Source organism: Bos indicus x Bos taurus, chromosome 22 (genome assembly GCF_003369695.1).
Source record: "Bos indicus x Bos taurus breed Angus x Brahman F1 hybrid chromosome 22, Bos_hybrid_MaternalHap_v2.0, whole genome shotgun sequence".
In the NCBI taxonomy this organism is placed as follows: domain Eukaryota; kingdom Metazoa; phylum Chordata; class Mammalia; order Artiodactyla; family Bovidae; genus Bos; species Bos indicus x Bos taurus.
The window spans coordinates 38,313,527-38,332,789 of NC_040097.1; the positions used below are offsets into that span (position 1 = coordinate 38,313,527).

The window sequence follows — 19,263 nt, forward strand, 5'->3', positions numbered from 1 at the left end:
TCGCTTATTTGAACACAACTTTCACACCTAAACAGAGAGCTGTAATTACGAAGTTTCAGAAACGTTTTCTGAAAGCGTCCCTAAATATAAGAAGCTGTTTCACCATCCATCTAAGTGTCATAATAGTCTCTTTCTGCGGCAAGGACACAGACCAGTTCCATGTGCATGTAAGTCCAGGTGTGTACACACAGCCCAAGAAATCTCCATTAATTTTAAGAGGAAGGGTCAGGTTTCACACCGAGACCTAGCTGTCTCCTGGGTTGAATTTGTCTGCTTCTCAGTCCCAGAAGCCCAAGTTCTATGTTGCGCAGAAATCTGGCTCCATTGTGCCTAGGTGGCCTGGTAGAAAGGGTTTTTTTTTTTTCCCCTTTTTTTTGGGTACCTTTTCTGCTAAGAAACGGCAATGTGCTTTGCCTGCCTAACCCAGCCGCAGCCTGTCGTTCCCTAGACAAAAAGCGGTGGCCCGTTGCTCCCCGCAGCGGCCGCGGCCGCGACTCAGGGAGGCCGAGCCAGCCGAGACCCACGGCTTTACGCTTTTGTTGGGCCGGCTACAGATGGTGCCCCAGCACCGGGCTGAGTCGGGGTGGTGTGGGGGGGCAGGAGGACCAGAGGAGGAGGCCAGGAAGGGGGTCGGGCGGGAGGGGAGGAGACCGTGGAGCAGCCAATGGGAGTGCAGCCCATCAGCTGACCGCTTTTGCTTACACCAGGTGCACGCCGGCTGCGGGGAGCACAAAGCGGGGCGCACCGAGGGCGCCGGCAGCTAGCCGGCGAGCTAAGCGAGGCCCGTGCGCCCGCGCCTGCAGCGCCCTCCGGGCGGGGAGAGGGGCCGCCGGCGTCAGCGCGGGCAGCAGCATCCGCGCGGTGGCATCCCTAGGCGCCCCGGACGCCCTCCTTTGGACCTGGACACTCGCTGCCCCGCTGTCAGCATCCCGCTTCTATCCTTTATCCCAATCCTGCCTGCCTCTGCCCGGCCCCCGAGAGCCGGATTGAGCCCAGGCCCGCACAGCAGCTGTTGCTCGTGCTACTGCCTCGCTTCGCGTCTTGGTGCTCTGCCGCGAGCCCCCTAAGGAGCCAGTGCCTGTGGGTTTGGAGGGAGGTGCCGCTCAGCCGGTCCTCCTCCTTCTCGTCTTCCTCCTGCTGCCGCCTCCGGTGCCTGGTCAGTGCGCACCCCGACACCCCTGCCAGCCGGGCCTCGGGGTAAGTGCGCTCGCTCAGCCGGGCAGTGGCGGGAGACGTAGGCGGCAGCGAGGGGAAGTCAAGGCAAACTTCGTGGCTTGGAGGGCCCGAGAAAGGTCTGGGGAACCGTGGGACAAGATCGCGGGCCTAAGAGGTACGAGGGGGCGCGGCTCATGAAGCTGGGGAAAATGACGGATCCGGGGGAGCGGGAATCTAGTAACCTCCTTACGGGGGGGAAAAAATCACTGGGGTCGGGGAGAACGGTAATTCGGAAGGAAGGCCGAACAGAAATGAGCAAAAGGCAGTAACAGGAGGCGAACCCGTTAGATTCCCGGGACCGAAGGCGGGGAGGGTGATGCCCATGGATCCGGAAGAAGGAGGGCTGCTGGAATCTGAACTGAGGAATGCAGCCCGGAGTCGGAGGGAGCCCGGGGAGTTGGAAAAAGGGCTAAGAAAACGGGAAAGAAGGTGGCAAGCTGTGGAAAGAGAAGAGAGAGAGGATGTCTTGGCGGTGGCCTTTTCGGCCAAAGGGTAAGGGGCGTAATTCACAAAGCACTTGAGTGTACTGAAGTGAAAGCATTCGAAAGAATCAACTCAGCTGTCGCGCGGTCTAAGTGGGGAAAGACCTCACCCTGCGTCGCGTTTTGAGTGCAGAAAGGGTGGCAGCCTCCGGAGGTTTGCCAGGGATGCAGAAATGTCTGGGAAACTCTGTCCGCTCCAGGCACGGAGCCGGTGCTGGTTCCCGGCTAGGCTGGGGTGGATAACGAGCAAAGTTTGCCAGCGGGTGTCTTTTGTGCTGCGTTGGAGAGGGGTGTGGGTAGCCGCCGACTCGGCACTTCCCAGGGACCGGCAGTGACTGCCTTCACCGAGGGGAGCCCCAGCCTGGTAGGCCCAGCTAGGGTGGAAAGATCGAGTAGCTGGAGGGGCTCGGCACACCCGGGACTGGTGGGAAAACCCGTCCCAGGATGGTTGTAAGGAAGCCGGCCTGGATACTGGCACTGGGAGATTGGGCGGTAGTACCGCCTTCGGGAGAGAGATGGGGACCTTGCCTGCTGAGTTCACCTCTGTAACCATAGCGCCTGGAACTGAATTAATGAATTACCGGGGTGTGAAGGTTTTGAGGGATTCATTCAACTCTCGAATCCCACAGGCCAAGAGTTGAAGAAAATAGACCCTTCTCTAAATCGCACACCACTATTAGCATCTTCATTCCCAGACCCAGATAATAAAGAAAATAGAATTCATTGAGGGGACAGGTATTGCTGACTTGAGAGCTTTTTGCCTGTAGGATATTTGGGAAACACAGTATATTGTTTTGTTTTGCAATTTGCTCTGCCACCATGGCCTCAAAAGCATTAACACTACTCGGATATGCCGATTATTTTTGAAAGCCAGCACTAGAGGACTGGAAAGTTCAGGAAGGTACTTTGATCAGTGTAAGTCTACAGTTAAAAAGTGGTGTTGTTGGCTCTGGGGCCATGTGTGTCCCTAAGTCTCTGATTTGCATGCAAATGTGAGCAAATCCTGGCAGATGTCTGGCCTCATCCATTCACATGAAGGAATTTGAAAAGACAAGGAGTCTTTAGTTAACAATAGACCTTAAGAAAATGGAATAAAGGCTCAGTGAGTTTTTCTCTTTGGGAATTCCAAGGCTTGCTGACACTTTTATTCAAGAGCCAAAATCTCTGAGTGTGATTGTACTGAAAGCTCCAAGTACTGCTTGATCTTTACCTGGCTGTGTGTTTTTTGCAATATTTAAGCTGGATGTTCTGAGCTAGTGAGGAAAAGTGTTAAATGAAGCAGAAGGTAACTTAATTCCACTTCTGGTGGTTTGAAGTAATTTCTGAATTGACCCCTCAACTTTTATTTAGAGTTTCTTCTCTTTTCCTTTTAGTAATCCCACTTCCTGCTCGCATAGGCTCTCCATCCTCAGGGATATACAATATAGTTGAAGAGAATTGTAGATGGCTGACAGGAAGATCTCACTAGAAGATCTTCATAGTCCTGTCAAAATCAATTCAGTAACAGGCACCAAACTTGTAGAAGTGCAGGAGATGAAACCATCACACTCCTGGTCACCTGAGGGCCTTCAGGGCCACAGGACAGAACAGTGAATAGGGAGGCACTCATGCAATGGACCCCCAAACAGAGAAATGTCTGCCTTGTCTAAGAGTAGCTAGCAGACCACTGCACTGCTGACTTCCTGGCACTGATCAACTGCTGAACAAAAGGCAGGCAGTGTGGTCTGCACATGAGTCCCAGGGATCATACCTACTTACAAGCCAACCAGTGGCCTCATCTTTTCTCAGCCTCAGTCACTGTTGAAGGGAAGAAGAACCTATTCACTGAAAAGCATTTGCCCCTGTATTCTATATATTCACTGAAAAGGACATTAAAATACAAGTTAAAAAAAAGAGAGAGAGAGAGAGACAATATTGTTTTGAAGTTCAGTGGGGTGGGAGGGGTTTAGGGGATGGGTAACAGATGTTAGTTTGCTATTTTACCTGTTTTCTTAAGTTATTTTTGCTGGTTCAGTGACTTTTTTTAAACACATAACGCTGTACTTTCCCAGAAGGGTAAAACTGAACTGAGTCAAATTTAAGTAAGAAAAGGTTATAGCCAAGATTACATTTTTCTGTCTCTGAGCTATCTAGAAGTCAGAAAGTTACAAATCATTATAATAAACTCTTATGTGACTTAAACTTGGGATTCTGTCTTTACTATGGACTTGAAGGGTACCTATAAAATGTAGTTGGCATTTCTAAACTAGGCAATAAGCCATTTTATTGTAAAGTTATCATCTAGATATTTTCGAAACAAATGTGGTAACTTTAAAATGACCAAAGTCTCACCTTTTGTGAGAATTTCTTTGGCTGTTATCCTGGCTGTGTGAGATCTTTGTTCCACAAGTCTAATGAAAGGGAAAATTAGGGCCTATTCCTTGGTAAATAAAAGTAATAAAGTACCTATTATTAGAAAGTATCACTCTGCTAAATAAAATCTTAGACCAGATCCAACTGCATACTCTGGTTCTAAACAGTAACATAGGTACTTTTGCACAGTGTCTGTAATTCCCAAAAAGCCAGGAGAAACACAACCACTGATTTTCTCTGGTTCGAACCTGTTAAAGCTAGCTTTTTGACCTGAACTGTTAGAACAATTAGCACATATTCTAAAGCAGTTATACTCATGGGAATGAACCCAGTAGGTACTAAAGAAAATCTGCCTTTACAGAATTATACTGCTACTTCCCAAGCCAGTTGGGTGTGATTTTAAATAATCAGAATGGTAGACCTTTTTATGCCACCATAAACAAACCATAAACCATAAGTAAAATGTGGTAAATTATAGGACCTGGATGTCATTTTTTACTAGACTTTCATAATACTTTCTTATAATTTATTTTTAAGCTACTAAATAATAGTTTTTTGAATGATTCACTTGAGCACTAATGTAAGGTTGCTCAAATATTGTATTTAACTTTTCAAAATTATTATGCAGAACATCTATTTTGGGTTAAGGCAATCTGGAGATAAAGCAAATTCTATTTCAGAATCATAATCATATTTTGGTTTCTGGGAACAATGGAAGTATCTTTAACTCATGAATAGAGTTTTGATTAATATTTTATTCAGGATGAAATTATAATTATATAGATAAAGTCCGAAAAACATGTATTCTCTCTTGTTTTGGCTCAAAGTGCAGAATAGAGACCAAAGTTAAACCCTATATGTAAAATTCAGTACTTTAGTGACCAAGGGAATCATTCGTTCTATAAGTCTTAAATAAAATTTGCTTTTTAAATTTTCTTGTTTTATCATAGTACTATTTGCCTACTTGCTTCTCTTGTAGCTCAGCTGGTAAAGAATCTACCTGCAATGCAGGAGATCCTGGTTCGATTCCTGGGTCAGGAAGATCTGCTGGAGAAGGGATAAGCTACCCACTCTAGTATTCTTAGGCTTCCCTGATGGCTCAGCTGGTAAAGAATCTGCCCACAATGCGGGAGACCTGGGTTCGATCCCTGGCTTGGGAAGATGCCCTGGAAAAGGAAACAGCTACCCACTCCAGTAACCTCGCCTAGAGAATTCCACAGACTGTATAGTCCATGGGGTCACAAAAATTTGGACACGACTGACTTTCTTTCACTCACATTTGCCTACTTTATGGATCCATCACTGGATGTAGTATCCAAGTCTCAAAACAGACAAATGCATAATAAATTGTTTACTGGCATTACAATTATAATATATGATACAATCATATAGTATATATTTTCAGACTTTATGGACACCCTTGGGCTCCCTGGTGGCTCAGTGGTAAAGAACTCACCTGCTAATGCAGGAGATGTGGGTTTAATTCCTGAGTCTAGAAGATCCCCTGGAGTAGGAAATGCCAAGCCCTGCCTGGGAAATCCCATGGACAGAGGAACCTGGCGGGCTATAGTCCAGCCTACAGTCCATGGGGTTGCAAAAGAGTCAGACATGACTTAGAGACTAAACAATGCCATGCCAACAGAAGTGCTAAGCATTTTATTCAATAAATAAAATTTATTCCATTTTATGTTCAGAATTTTTTTTTAAAGAAACAATATGCAGGCTTATATATTATTATTATTTTTTACTTTTTGAATATTTTCAAAAGGTCTAACAAAAGTAGAATGTTATTAGCAGTTTTATCAGTTATCTGGTTGGTAACTCAGCTTTCTAATCATAACCAGGTGATCTTAGATCAGTTTCTTTACCCCACAAACCCTCAGTTTCCTCATTTGTATCTGAGCAGGTAAGGTGGATAGGGCTGGAAGGACTGACTGCCCTAATAAGTAAGATGGCTAAAAGGTCTGTGGGAGTTGTGCCCTCAGTACCACAGCTAGCATAAACATTTAACTTGGATGGGACCCTTACACTTAATACACTGAAAATCATCCTGAGATGCAAAGGAACTTGCCTTAAACTTGCACTGATACATTACGGGAGGTCTGTCAACTTTGACTTGGGGGTACCCTCCAAAAATACTGCTGGCTTTATTTATGACATTTAGTTTCAAAAACTGAGGTGTGAAAACTGCTTTTACAGTGGCTTATTGCCTTCCATTTACACTCTTCATCGCTCAGGGGTTGAAATGTTATTTGAAAGCTCTGATTAATATAAATGACTGGTAATTTTCTGACCCAGGCCATCCTCACTCACATCTATTATACGACTGGCAGACATGTGGACTCCACAGCTGCCCCCTCATTTGTGTGTGAAACAGACACACTGGTGGCAGGGGTTTTGTGGCAAATACTATGTAGACCTGGGGGTAAAGGACGATTGTGTAAAGTTTGAGGAATACATAGATTAATCTGTTGTCCGTTTCTGGAGCCATCATTTCATTCATGGGAGGACAGTCATTCTACAGTGAGATCCAGAAAGAGGCAACTGCAAGCCTTTGATTAACAAAGATTTTTAAGGGAGGCATTTCCAACAATGCTTAACCTCTACTGAAGGATGTATGTTAAGTATTCATTTCAAAATATTTGCTACTCCTATTTATGACTGCCCTTTGAGATAATGTATTAGCATAGTCATTTTTGATTCATATAGGGAAAAATGGACAGCACGAGTATTAGCATCCATCTCAGGAAGGCCCAGGAGACAAAAAAAAAAAAAAGTCAGCGTTCAGTATTAAGTAGGAAGCACAAAGAGAATCTTCATTTAGGAAAACTAAGAAAGCTTTACAAAGAAAGAAAGCTTGCTTAATTGGTTTCATGCCTATAATTTTCCCCTCTAGAAAAAAATGTTAGCATGGCAATAAAGAATATCATTAACCTGCATTGTTATTTCACAATAGTAATAAGTCTTAATTTGCATCCATAATAATCACTGTAATCAAGTACTGGACAGGGAGTCAGGAAGGCGCAGGCTCATTTCCCAGCTCTGACACTAATGACTGAACGTGTGACCTTCTGGATGTCCTGCATCCCTCCTGGTGCTTAGCATCCCTAGCCAAGTTGTATTTTAAAGGATCCAAGCACACTAGTACATGTTTCTAGTATTTCCACTGCAAAGAATGGGATTTCTGTTGTGTATGTCATGATGAAACAGAGAGCTTAAGGTCTGGGGGACACAGGAAGGTGATCTTGGTTCCTAATCCCACAGTTTAAGAGATTGTTTTGTTCTTTAAAAATCCCCCCACCCGTCCTACCACAGGACAATTTCCCAGCACCTCACTCGGATTCTTTTGAGGGAAGGAATTTTACTTGGGATACGGGGAGCTGCTTAGGATTATAGAACACTTGTTCACCCAGTAAATATATACTGAGCACCAGACGTGTGCCAGGCACTAAAACCAATAGAAATTAGCTTGATTTTTCTGCAGCTTGTACACTAAATCATCATACGCATTTTGTTGCCATCAGTCACGTAATCTTAGGGGATTTATTGAATGCCCAGTATGAAAGACACTTGGCTAGATCTAGCATGGAAGTTTTCAACCGGGGGTGACTTTGCCCCTTCACCCCCAAGGGACATTTGAAGACACTTTTATCAGGTATTGTCACAACTGAGGATGGGGCTGCTACTGGCTAGAAGTCAGGGATGGTGTTAAATATCCTAAAATGAACAGACGGGCCCTCCAAAGCAGAACAGTACCTGTTCCACATGTCAGTCAGCCTGAGGTGGCGGAATCCTGCTCTGGTGAGTTTAAGTCTAGAACAGGTGACAGAAAGGAGACTGGCAAGTGCAATAAAGCACTCTGTGATGGTAAAAGTGTGAGCTACAGAATCTGTACAGAAGTAGAAGCCTTCATCCAAATTTTGACTGCCAGCAAACGCTTTAAGAAACATTCTGATTCATTCCCTGAACAGGCTATCCCCTGGAATACCAATACTCAGCAGGAGACAATTTTAGACCTAACGGTACTGAACATGAATGAGTTGGACAGTTGGTTGAAAGAGGGTACAAGCCTTAAATTTTCAAGAAGTCTACACTGGGGACAGAGCTGTTAATTCCTTGTAGAACTCAGAATTCAGAGTGTCTTGAGTCATCAGGAGAGGAGGCTGGAAACAGAATGAGTGTCAGTGACAAGAAACATAGGGCTGTACAAGCTGCTTAAAGAGCTTAAAGAGGAGACGTGGCTGACAAAGCGAATAATTCAGCAGAGTCCTTAAATATCTATCTCATTTGACCTGCAGCATTCTGAGACACCAGATATTATCATTCCTTCTCTCTCTCTCTCTTTTTTTTAATAACTAATGAACCAGAGCCATGGAAAGACTCAGTGTGACCTTGGACAAGTCACTTAATATTTCTCTAAGGTTTACCTATAAAAGAAGTAGGGTTGCAAGGCTCTTCTTCGTAATGCATTCAGTTTGTCTAAGGTCACACATCTAAGGAAACAACAGAGCTGGGTGAGACCCGCCTCCCCGCCTCTTTCAGACCCAGTGCTTTTCCCATTCACACTGAAGTGGCTTCCTGGACCATGAAGTCAGAACAGGTAATAATATGACAGTGACTCAGCATTCTAGCTCTTGGGTTACCAAAGAGAGCAAGGGGTGCTTTAATTATAATGTATCATGCAGAGAAACTTAAGCTGGGTTTCCCAGACACCTAAGGATTAATATTTCTTTTCTTAATATTTTATTTCAAGCTGACCTTAAAAGCTTAAAAATATACCGTGACAAGCTCGGAATAAAGGTTCATAAAAGAGTGATACCAGGGTAAGAAAATGACATAACCCAGAATATGTGGACAGAATTGAGGCTGTTCTCCCTAGGAAAAGAGATGCAGTAGTAGTGTGGCTTTCTGCCTTTGCTTTTGCTTTTTTCTTTGGCAGGATTATTTTAACTTTTCTGAGAATAATGACCAGTGTATACATACATACACTTGCACACCCACATGCAACAGGTATGACATTAGATTTCACACCGAGAAGTTTCTGTATTTGCTTTTAATAAAAGCAAAAAGAACACGAAAGTGTTAGTCGCTCAGTTGGGTCTACTCTTTGTGACCCCATGGACCGGAGCCTGGAATTCTCCAAGCAAGAATACTGGAGTGGGTAGCCATTCCCTTCTTCAGGGGATCTTCCCAACCCAGGGATTGAACCCGGGTGCCCTGCATTGCAGGCAGATTCTTTACAGTCTGAGCCACCAAAAGACTGGCACATTAAAAATGAGTTTTGGGGAGAGCCTTCTTTCAAGGTTTTAAATATATAACTACTTCTCACTTCTCTGGAATGGTGTAATATTTTCTTGTGATAAGAAAGACTGAGGAACTGCCTGACTGTTCAGGGTTTTCCCATCTTTGTAATTCTGTGATTTCCAAGATCATGAGTGAGAGTTATGTAGGCCTTCAGCCATGACCTGAGAGTTTCCAAGACACTAATGGAATTTATATTAACTTATCCAACCATGATAGAACCGCTGGAGATGCTGGAGTGGCAATTAACTGGATTTCTCCGCTTGTTCTTCCAGCTAATTACGGTTCTTCACAGAGAGAACTTCATGTCAGGTTTAAATTCCCAAAGGACCAGTTAGCTTTGCTGTGTCCTACAGGGATAGTCTGTCTCTGGAATCCCAGCCAACTTCTGCACATACTCACAAACCCATCATTTCTCACCTGGGAGACCAGGTGGAAACCTTGGGTCTCTTCAAAGCCATCTAAAGGAAAAACAGAAAGTACGTGGGCAAATGCTGGTGGAACAGTGTTCTCTTCATGCATTGAAGGATAGCACTGTCCAAATAAACCTACTGAAGAAGTTTCCAAATGATTTCACCCTCAAGATAGAGCAATGGAATCAGAGATTCACTCCATGTAAGTGAGATACTTTAGTTTTTAGGAAGAAAATATTATGTAGGACTCCCAAGTTATATCCCCAGGGCCTGCCATGTTACCTAATATAAAATGTAGAAGCAGTAGAAGAAACATGTCCAACATTCTTGTGCCTTCCCAGTGTGCCCAGAACCATCCCACATGCCTTACCTGCATTCATTCATTTAATCCTTGCAACTACTCTATAATGTAGATGCCTGCTTTACAACGCAGGAAACTAAGGGACAAAGCAATTAAGTAACTTGCCCAAGGCCACAAACTAGTGTGTACTCAATAGATATGTCAAATGAATGAATATAATATATATGTTTTAGAGGAGAGAGTCCTTTATTTGAACTCTCAGTTTTATAGCAGTCCTGCTTTCTAAGCAGGGCACTTTCAAGAACTGGCTCTGGATGACAAATGAAGTCTTAGAGCTGGTAAATGGCAGGGCAGGGATGTGAACTTGGGTCTGACTTTGAAACTGCACTTTAAAAGTCCTTGGCAGTGTTTCTTTCTCTTTAATTGCAGCTGAAAAACAAAAGGATTGGACTAGACTAGCTTTCATAGCCCATCTGGCTCTAAAAATTCTCTAATTCCATTATTAAGGGTTTATGTAAAATAAAATGATGTACTTATTTATTACTTTAAATTTTAAAATATGAGGTTTTAATTTAACCAATCATCATTGAATTATCCTTTAAAATTATATTGCAATTATTAACAGCATGTTTCTAAATTGTATTTAAGATAAGTAATTTTAAGTGGATGAAAATGCGTACTTAAAGACTGCATTCTCCTAACCATTACCATCACATGGCATATTGAGTTATTTCATCTGTTTAAATTTAGAAGGTTTCTAAAAGTTGAAAAACATCTTTATGGTACACATAAAAAAGAAGCAAAATGATTAGTTGTGACAAAAAGTTATTTGATATTTGCAGAGATAAGTAGATTGCTGAATATTATGAAAAGTATTGAGTTTGCTGTCCATATTAGAAACTACATGAGATTTGCTTCTTTTTTTTTTTTCATGGAAGGCTAGGTGTTTATTTTTGCTGCTTCTCAGACAAGCTCCTCAAGGTAAAAACAAAATACACAGTTTCAATAGCATAGATTTTGCTTCTAAAAACTGCTTTGCTTTAAGAGTTCCTTCTGGTGTGCAAGTGATGCATCAAAAACCATGTGAGTCCCTGTCATAGTGTTATAGGATGTACAACCCAAGGCAGGGCTAAGAGAGTGGATAACCAGGCAGGTCTTAGGGTTGGGAAGAATTGGTTCCCAAACTGCATCCTGGCTCTGTAACCTGGCATGAAGTCAGTGAGCCTCAGTCTCCTCTTCAGTAAAATGGGGATAGTAATAGGCCTGCCTTACAGGATCACTGGACTCATTCAGTGAGATCATCATCTAAAGCCTTCTGCACAGTTCTTGGACCAACGTAAGTACATAGTAAATAGCAGCAGTGGGTCATAGTGGTCTTATATAGAAGCCCGGCATTCTGACTGCTGTAGTGTCTGGATGCTCTTTTGTAGTCAAGTGGAGGTATTTTAAGAGACAAGAAGATTCAGACTGGATGTTTGAGAAGTTGATTGTACACACAATTGTCCCCTTTTGTGGTGGACCCCAAGAGAGCTTATATTTGTCCAGACATGCAAGAAATCTTGAATCAGTGGATGTACAATAATTTGAAAGAACTGGCAAACAGATGAATACATTAGAGCCTTTTTTTGTTTCTAGATTGTGCTTTGTATCCATTCTGCCTTTTCTTTCTTTGAAAATATTATAATACCCCCAAGCTGTGATTCCTAGAAACAGATTTTCTAACCAGAGAGAAAAGGTACAGTTCAGAGCTATCATTCCCCCAAAGAGGAGCTGAATTCAAAACCTTCTTACAATTAACAGATCCAAAAGCTTCAGCTCTAACTCTGTAGGATCCACTGTTAAGATAATAAATCATGCTGCTACCATTATCATTGTCGACTCTTTGAATCACCGTCTTTGTAATATTTACCATCTTGCTTCTTGACTAAACTGCAAAACTCCTGGTTGGGACCAGATTAAAATCCAATGCAATGTAACCAAAAGTCCTCCTGGGAGCAGGTCAATCACAAAGCAAGAGGAAGTACCAGTCTAGCCAAATCAGGTGACTCTTAAGGAGACCCTTGGTAGAGTGACATAGGAAAAAGCTACTATGATTTAAACTGTTCTGCCTTGTTTCCGCTAGCAGATTCTACTTTACACATGAAGGAGAGGGTTGGAATACTATTAAGTGCCTCATTTTCTTTGAATTCTATGAGGGCTGGAAATAATAATTACACGCAGACAACTTTTATTGTCTGTCTCATCCTTCTAATCAGAGCTTCCCAACTGGTAGGTGGGTGTATTGACAGGTAAATGGAGATGCTGCTACTCTTAGCCATTGGGGACAGACAGCCAGTGCCACCCAGTCAGTCACCTCTGGTTACTCTTGCCAACAAATAGCTTTTTCTAAGTGTGCTGAGAGGAGGGCACAGCAACTCTGGGACATAGGTGTTATCCCCAGTTTAAAGATAAGGAAAAAACCTGACCCACAGAATGTGTCCAGTATCTCACAGCCAGTTAGGACCGGGTGCTTTTAACTCTGGTTTCCCTCCAGGCTGAGCTAGTCACATTGTCTTTGCTTTCCCCACATTTCCTTGTCCTCTCTTCAAGCATAGATTATCTTAAGATTATTTATTTACATCACTGTGATACCACCTCCTCCATTCAACAGCTGCTTGAGGGAAAGACTATGACTTCCTCAGCCTCACGTCCCTAGCACCCAGAAGAGTCCACTTGGAAACACACAGATATTCAGCGAATGAAAGAGGAAAGGGATTTCCTTATCATTTGTCCATTTCATTTTGCCGTGCTGTTTCTTTCAAATAATTTTTAAAAAATTATTTCCTAAAGTTTGGTAAAAATTAGTAGCTCTTAAACCTGTATTATACTCACACATGTTAGTACATTACTATTTTAGACAGGGTGTTATAGAGAGCTGAACTCATTTGGGGATGCTTTTATGTTATTAATGCCAAGAAAGTACTATTAATCAAAAAGTATTCATTAAATGCATGTAGAATATCAAGTGCTATTAGCAGGGTGATGGGGGGGATCAAAAATAATGTGCAAGGTGCTATTTCCATCCCAAATAAGCTTTGAGACTCATTGAGGAGATAGAATGAATAGAAACAAGACAAAATAATAAAGTGATCATCTGTGGAAATTCCATAACAACGGAAAAAAGGGCTTAGATGAGATGGGTCCAGATGTCAATTTCAACTGTATCCCATACTAGCTGAGTGATCTTGGTTAAAAGACTGAATTTATTTGCTCCCTGCCCCCGCCCCAAGTTCTCTCATCTGTGGAATAGAGGAATGATGTGATCTCACAGGGTTGCTATGAGGATATGTGGGCAAGCTCTTGCTGTAATGCTTAGAACATGACAGTCATTTACTTCAGTCACTTGACAGACACTACCAGCATCACCTCTGTCTCGGTGCCGATCTTTGTGTGTGGACTGAGGAGCCTTGCAGGCTATAATCCATAGGGTCACAAAAGAGTTGGATGCAACTGAGCAACTAAATGACAACACTATGGCCCACTCTCACATGCATCGTATCTGGGGATATAGTGGTGAGCAGAACAAATGAAATACGGTCCCTTCCCATGTGGGGCTCGCCTGCTGATGGGGAAAAAGCATTAATCCAGTTATCACACAAGGAAATGTAAAACTATGGCTCTGTCAAGTCCAGTGAAAGAGAAGTTCAAGAGGCCAAAATAGAATATGCCATGGAGGCTTCTAAGAGAAGACTTCCCTGAAGAAGTGATATTTCAACCAAAATTTCAAGGGTCAGTGAAAATCATCCAGGCAAAAGGGTGTAGGGGAGATCTTTGTAAGCTAGGACCTGGAGGTGGAAGAAGCTTGATGGGTTTGAGAAACAAGAGAGAAGACCAGTGAGGCTTAATATAGAACAAAATTTTGAGGGAAATTAGTTTTACCTTCCTTTACCCCTTCCTCTAAAGAACACTGGAGTTGACAAGGCAGGCTATTATGGAGTTCTGCAAAGGAAGAGTTAGCATTATGTACAGAAGGAATGGGATGTGTTGAGTTTAGTCATGGAAAGAAGAAGACAGCAGAAGGCTTGAATTCCTGGAGACATGAACTGCAGGAACGGACAGTTGAGTGGCATGCCGGTGCCTGGCATATTTGGACTGACATGCCCAGACTAAGAGCCAAAAAGGCACAGGGCAAGAAAGGCTCTCTTCCTTTCTGAGTAGTCCTGGGCATGTTACTTAACTTCTCCACCTCTTGGTTAAAGATATAATGCATGTGAGAGTGGGCCATAGTGTTGTCTTTTAGTTGCTCGGTCACATCCAGCTCTTTCACAACGCTATGGACTGTAGCCTGCCAGGCTCCTCTGTCCACGGGATTTCCCAGGCAAGAACACTGGAGTGGGTTGCCATTTCATTCTCTAGGGGATCTTCCCAATCCAGAGATTGAACCTGCATATCCTACTTGGCAGGTGGATTCTTTACCACTGAGCCACCTGGGAAGCCCTGTAAACTACTATACCCTCTTTTATTTTCTGCTTTCCATTGCCTGTTTTCCCCCTTTACTGTAGATGTAATACATGTCCCTTTACTGTAGATGAACCTCTGATTAAAACACTGGCTAACTAACAACATATCAACTGTGTTGCCCACAGTTATAAAATTTTAAGTACTGGTTTAGGAGTATCACTTAAATAACTCCTCTTGCTTGGTATGCCAATGTTTTAGGTGTAGAATATCATTCTTGTTCATGGTCTCCATTATGAAAGTTGCACTTGGCCACATCTGGCCGGTGTTAACATGAAAGAGGTGACTGATGTTGAATGTGCAAGATCCTCTAAGATATTTAGATGGTGAGTAATTTCATTAGGGTGTTAATGACCATAAAACCTAGTAGTTATTGATTTGTCCTCCATGGAGAGATATACTTTTCTGCCTGATCTCAATTGTTATGGTTCATAATACAGAGATCACTTCAATACTGAGTTAGAGTGCTGCCTGCTAATAATTTGTTTTAGCTCCATCTTTGTATTGACATATAACTTAATTCAGACACTATGACCAAACAGTTATCAAAGGAGATGATAGAGATAAGAGTCCCGTGTTTTTCAGCGAGATGCCATTATCCTTTGTATTTGTACTGTGCTTTATGGCAGAACATCTCTGGCTTCCCTGAACCCTTTTGTTATTATTCTACTTTTCTCTCCATGCCTCTTGGGATTTCAAGTCTTCTATACTAGACCTTTATGAAAAAAACATTCAAGTTTCTCTCTGACCATAACCTCACTTGCAAACTCCTGTCCTATATTTTCAAAATATCTGCTGGATATTTTCACCCCTAAAGAATTACAACATCATGGAAGGGTCAAGAGGAGGCAGTGATTTGGATCCAAAATGAGCTGTGCCTGTATGAGAGGATACCATAGTGTTCTGCAGAGGAACATAGTCACTACACACTGGCCCAGCAGTGACGAGACCAGAGGGAGAAGTACTCCAACCTTTTTCTCTTCCCACCTTCTAATCACACAAATGGAAACTCAGCCCACTTTCAAAATAAGCTCTTGCATGCCCTGTCTTGTTTCACAGCCAGGATCTCAAAGTCATCCAGGCTCAATACTTTGGTATTACTTGTAACTATTTTCTCCCCTTTCTCCACATCTAGTCAATGTAATATCTGATAGATACCTCTCTACTTATAGCCCTCTGATGCCTCCTACATATGGTCTTTCTACTCTGTTCCTATCACTGTGACCCCAATTCCAGTTCTCATTACCTCTCATTTAGCTTATTCAAAGTGCTTCTTGGTGGGTTTCCCCATATCCATCATGTTCCCTCTCCTGTCATACACAGCCAGAGAATCAGTCTTTCTGAATTTATAGAAATAATCCCATAGTTCCCTGCAAAGACATTTAGTTGTCCTCACTGATACTGAGATTGTGCTGGATATTCTCTATACCCCTCTGGATCCACCCTACCCTTTCCGCTTCACTTTGTAACCTGGGAATGGGATTGTATGGACTGTCCCTGTGGGTCCCTTGCTGTCTGGTTTCTTGTTGGCTTCTGCTTCTTGCAGTAGCTAGCTCAGGGCTGTTTGGTCATCTTTTGTGAGTTTAACTGAACCTTGTCCATGCCTTGTAAATGGTCCCCTTTTAGGATTTTTTTTTTTTTAATTCACTCCCTTTTGAATGTACCTTCTGTTTTCTGCTAGGTCTCTGACAAGGATAGTAAATTGAGAGAATACTTCTTAATGAAGCATTAAAAGCCCTCCATAGATAGGTACCATCCTTCCTTCTCTGTCCTGATTTTTCCACCCTTATCTTGTTGTTGTTCAGTCGCAAAGTCATGTCTGACTCTTAGTGACCCCATGGACTGCAGCTCTCCAGGCTTCCCTGTCTTTCACTGTCTCCCAGAGTTTGCTCAAACTCATGTTCATTGAGTCAGTGATGCCATCCAATCATCTCATCCTCTCTCACCCGCTTCTCCTCCTGCCTTCAATCTTTCCTAGCATCAGGGTCTTTTCCAATGAGTTGACTTTTTGTATCAGGTGGCTAAAGTATTGAAGCTTCAGCTTCAGCATCAGTCCTTCCAGTGAATATTGAAGGTCAATTTCTCTTAGGATTGACTGGTTTGATTTCCTTGCTGTCCAAGGGACTCTCAAGAGTCTTCTCCAGCACCACAGTTTGAAAGCATCAATTCTTCAGCACTCAGCCTTCTTTATGGTCCAATTCTCACATCCGTACATGACTATTGGAAAAACCATAGCTTTGTATGGACCTTTTTTGGCAAAGTGATGTCTCTGCTTTTTAATATGCCATCTAGGTTTGTCATAGCTTTTCTTCCAAGGAGCAAGCATCTTTTAATTTCATGGCTGTAGTCACCATGCTATCTTAGCAGACGTTGAATCTCATTCATACTGAAGTAGTTCTGATTCCGTGTACCTATTCCAACTCTGCTACTTTGGTGCCTTAACACCAGTAGTGTGTTGGTAAATGTTTAACATCTCTCCAATAAGATAATCCTGATTCCTAGGGTTTGCCAATTTCTGTGGTGTACTCTAAGCCAGGCTTTAGCAATATGTGAACTTCCAGATGTCCAAGCTGGTTTTAGAAAAGGCAGAGGAACCAGAGATCAAATTGCCAACATCTGCTGGATCATTGAAAAAGCAAGAGAATTCCAGAAAAACATCTATTTCTGCTTTATTGACTATGCCAAAGCCTTTGACTGTGTGGATCACAATAAACTGTGGGAAATTCTGAAAGAGATGGGAATACCAGACCACCTGACCTGCCTCTTGAGAAATCTGTATGCAGGTCAGGAAGCAACAGTTAGAACTGGACATGGAACAACAGACTGGTTCCAAATAGGAAAAGGAGCTCATCAAGGCTGTATATTGTCACCCTGTTTATTTAACTTACATGCAGAGTACATCATGAGAAATGCTGGGCTGGAGGAAGCACCAGCTGGAATCAAGATTGCTGGGAGAAATATCAATAACTTCAGATATGCAGATGACACCACCCTTATGGCAGAAAGTGAAGAGGAACTAAAGAGCCTCTTGATGAAAGTGAAAGAGGAGAGTGAAAAAGTTGGCTTAAAGCTCAACATTCAGAAAACGAAGACCATGGCATCTGGTCCCATCACTTCATGGCAAATATATGGGGAAACAGTGGAAACAGTTTCAGACTATTTTTCTGGGCTCCAAAATCACTGCAGATGGTGACTGCAGCCATGAAATTAAAAGACGCTTACTCCTTGGAAGGAAAGCTATGACCAACCTAGATAGCATATTCAAAAGCAGAGACATTACTTTGCCAACAAAGGTCTGTCTAGTCAAGGCTGTGGTTTTTCCAGTGGTCATGTATGGCTGTGAGAGTTGGACTGTGAAGAAAGCTGAGTGCCAAAGAATTGGTGCTTTTGAACTGTGGCGTTGGAGAAGACTCTTGAGAGTCCCTTGGACTGCAAGGAGATCCAACCAGTCCGTTCTAAAGGAGATCAGTCCTGGGTGTTCTTTGGAAGGAATGATGCTAAAGTTGAAACTCCAGTACTTTGGCCACTTCATGCGAAGAGTTGACTCATTGGAAAACTCTGATGCTGGGAGGGGTTGGGGGCAGGAGGAAAAGGGGATGACAGAGGATGAGATGGCTGAATGGCATCACCGACTCGATGGATGTGAGTTTGAGTGAAGTCCGGGAGTTGGTGATGGACAGGGAGGTCTGGAGTGCTGCAATTCATGGGGTCGAAAAGAGTCAGACACAACTGAGCGACTGAACTGAACTGAACATGGGTGCTTGTTAGATTTTTGAGACTTAAAAGTCCTGAAGCAAAATTAAGCTACCTGTCCATGTTTTATCCCAAGTTGCCGAAGCTTACTATTTAAAATTGCCTAATTATCCAGGAAAGTAATGCTCATTTTCTGGTCTTGTGTTCAAATTATGTCTTCATTATCCTCATTTAAATGTAATGTGAAGTAATAATAAACCAACATTAATCTATTTCATCACTGTTATAACCAGTTGAACAAATAGTGTACTCTTAAACTTAAAACCCTAAGAAAGCTTGTAAGGTGTACATTAGTCCTAGATAGATAAGCTTGTACTGCATTTTATTCTAAAATGTATTTTATTAAAAAAGAACCTTCTTATTTAGTTAACCTTTCTAAGAGATAACTTTCATTTTGATTCAGTAAAAATATCATCCCTATATCTAAAGTTCAAAAAGTAACTCCTAAAGTAATAAAGATTATCTTATAATAGCATTGAATTATTTTATATTTTAATGGTTATGATGGCAATATATTATAGCTATTTAACTAAAACTATTCTTTTTACTTTTAATTTAATAAGACACATGAATTGAGGAGATTATGGAATGCATTATGATTTACAATGCCTGCTGGCATTTTTATGTTCTCAGCTGTTCCTTTGCACCATTGATTACGTAAAGCCTAAACTGTGTAATTAAGGGACCGTCCCACTAATGTGTTCTGGTGGATTTATGGCCCCCAGGTCATCGACGATCTGAGCACTTTGTGTATTGGACCATTAATTTCAAATGCATACTAACATAGGCAAACACATTGGCATTAAGGAGAATCTATAAGAAGAAGCTATTTCAAATTCAGGAGGTAGCTTTCACCTGATTTTAATTTACCAAAACAATTTAAAAACCTGATTACCAGAAATCCTAATTAACTAGAAATTTTTTCCTCCAGAGTCCTTTTTTAGGAGAA

At 42.3% G+C, this 19,263-nt stretch overlaps 1 protein-coding gene across 3 annotated transcripts in view; it reads left to right on the top strand.

Moving 5' to 3' along the window:
• The first annotated feature begins 726 nt into the window (after positions 1 to 726).
• LRRN1 (leucine rich repeat neuronal 1) overlaps positions 727 to 19,263 on the top strand; it is a 43,393-nt gene continuing 24,856 nt past the window's right edge. For 2 of the 3 annotated variants that reach the window (XR_003507733.1, XM_027522476.1), the window contains exon 1: positions 727 to 1,197. The gene's annotated coding sequence lies outside the window, so the exon portion shown is untranslated. Of the gene's footprint in view, positions 1,331 to 19,263 lie in introns of all 3 variants that reach the window. The other variant, XM_027522479.1, reaches the window with a different exon arrangement.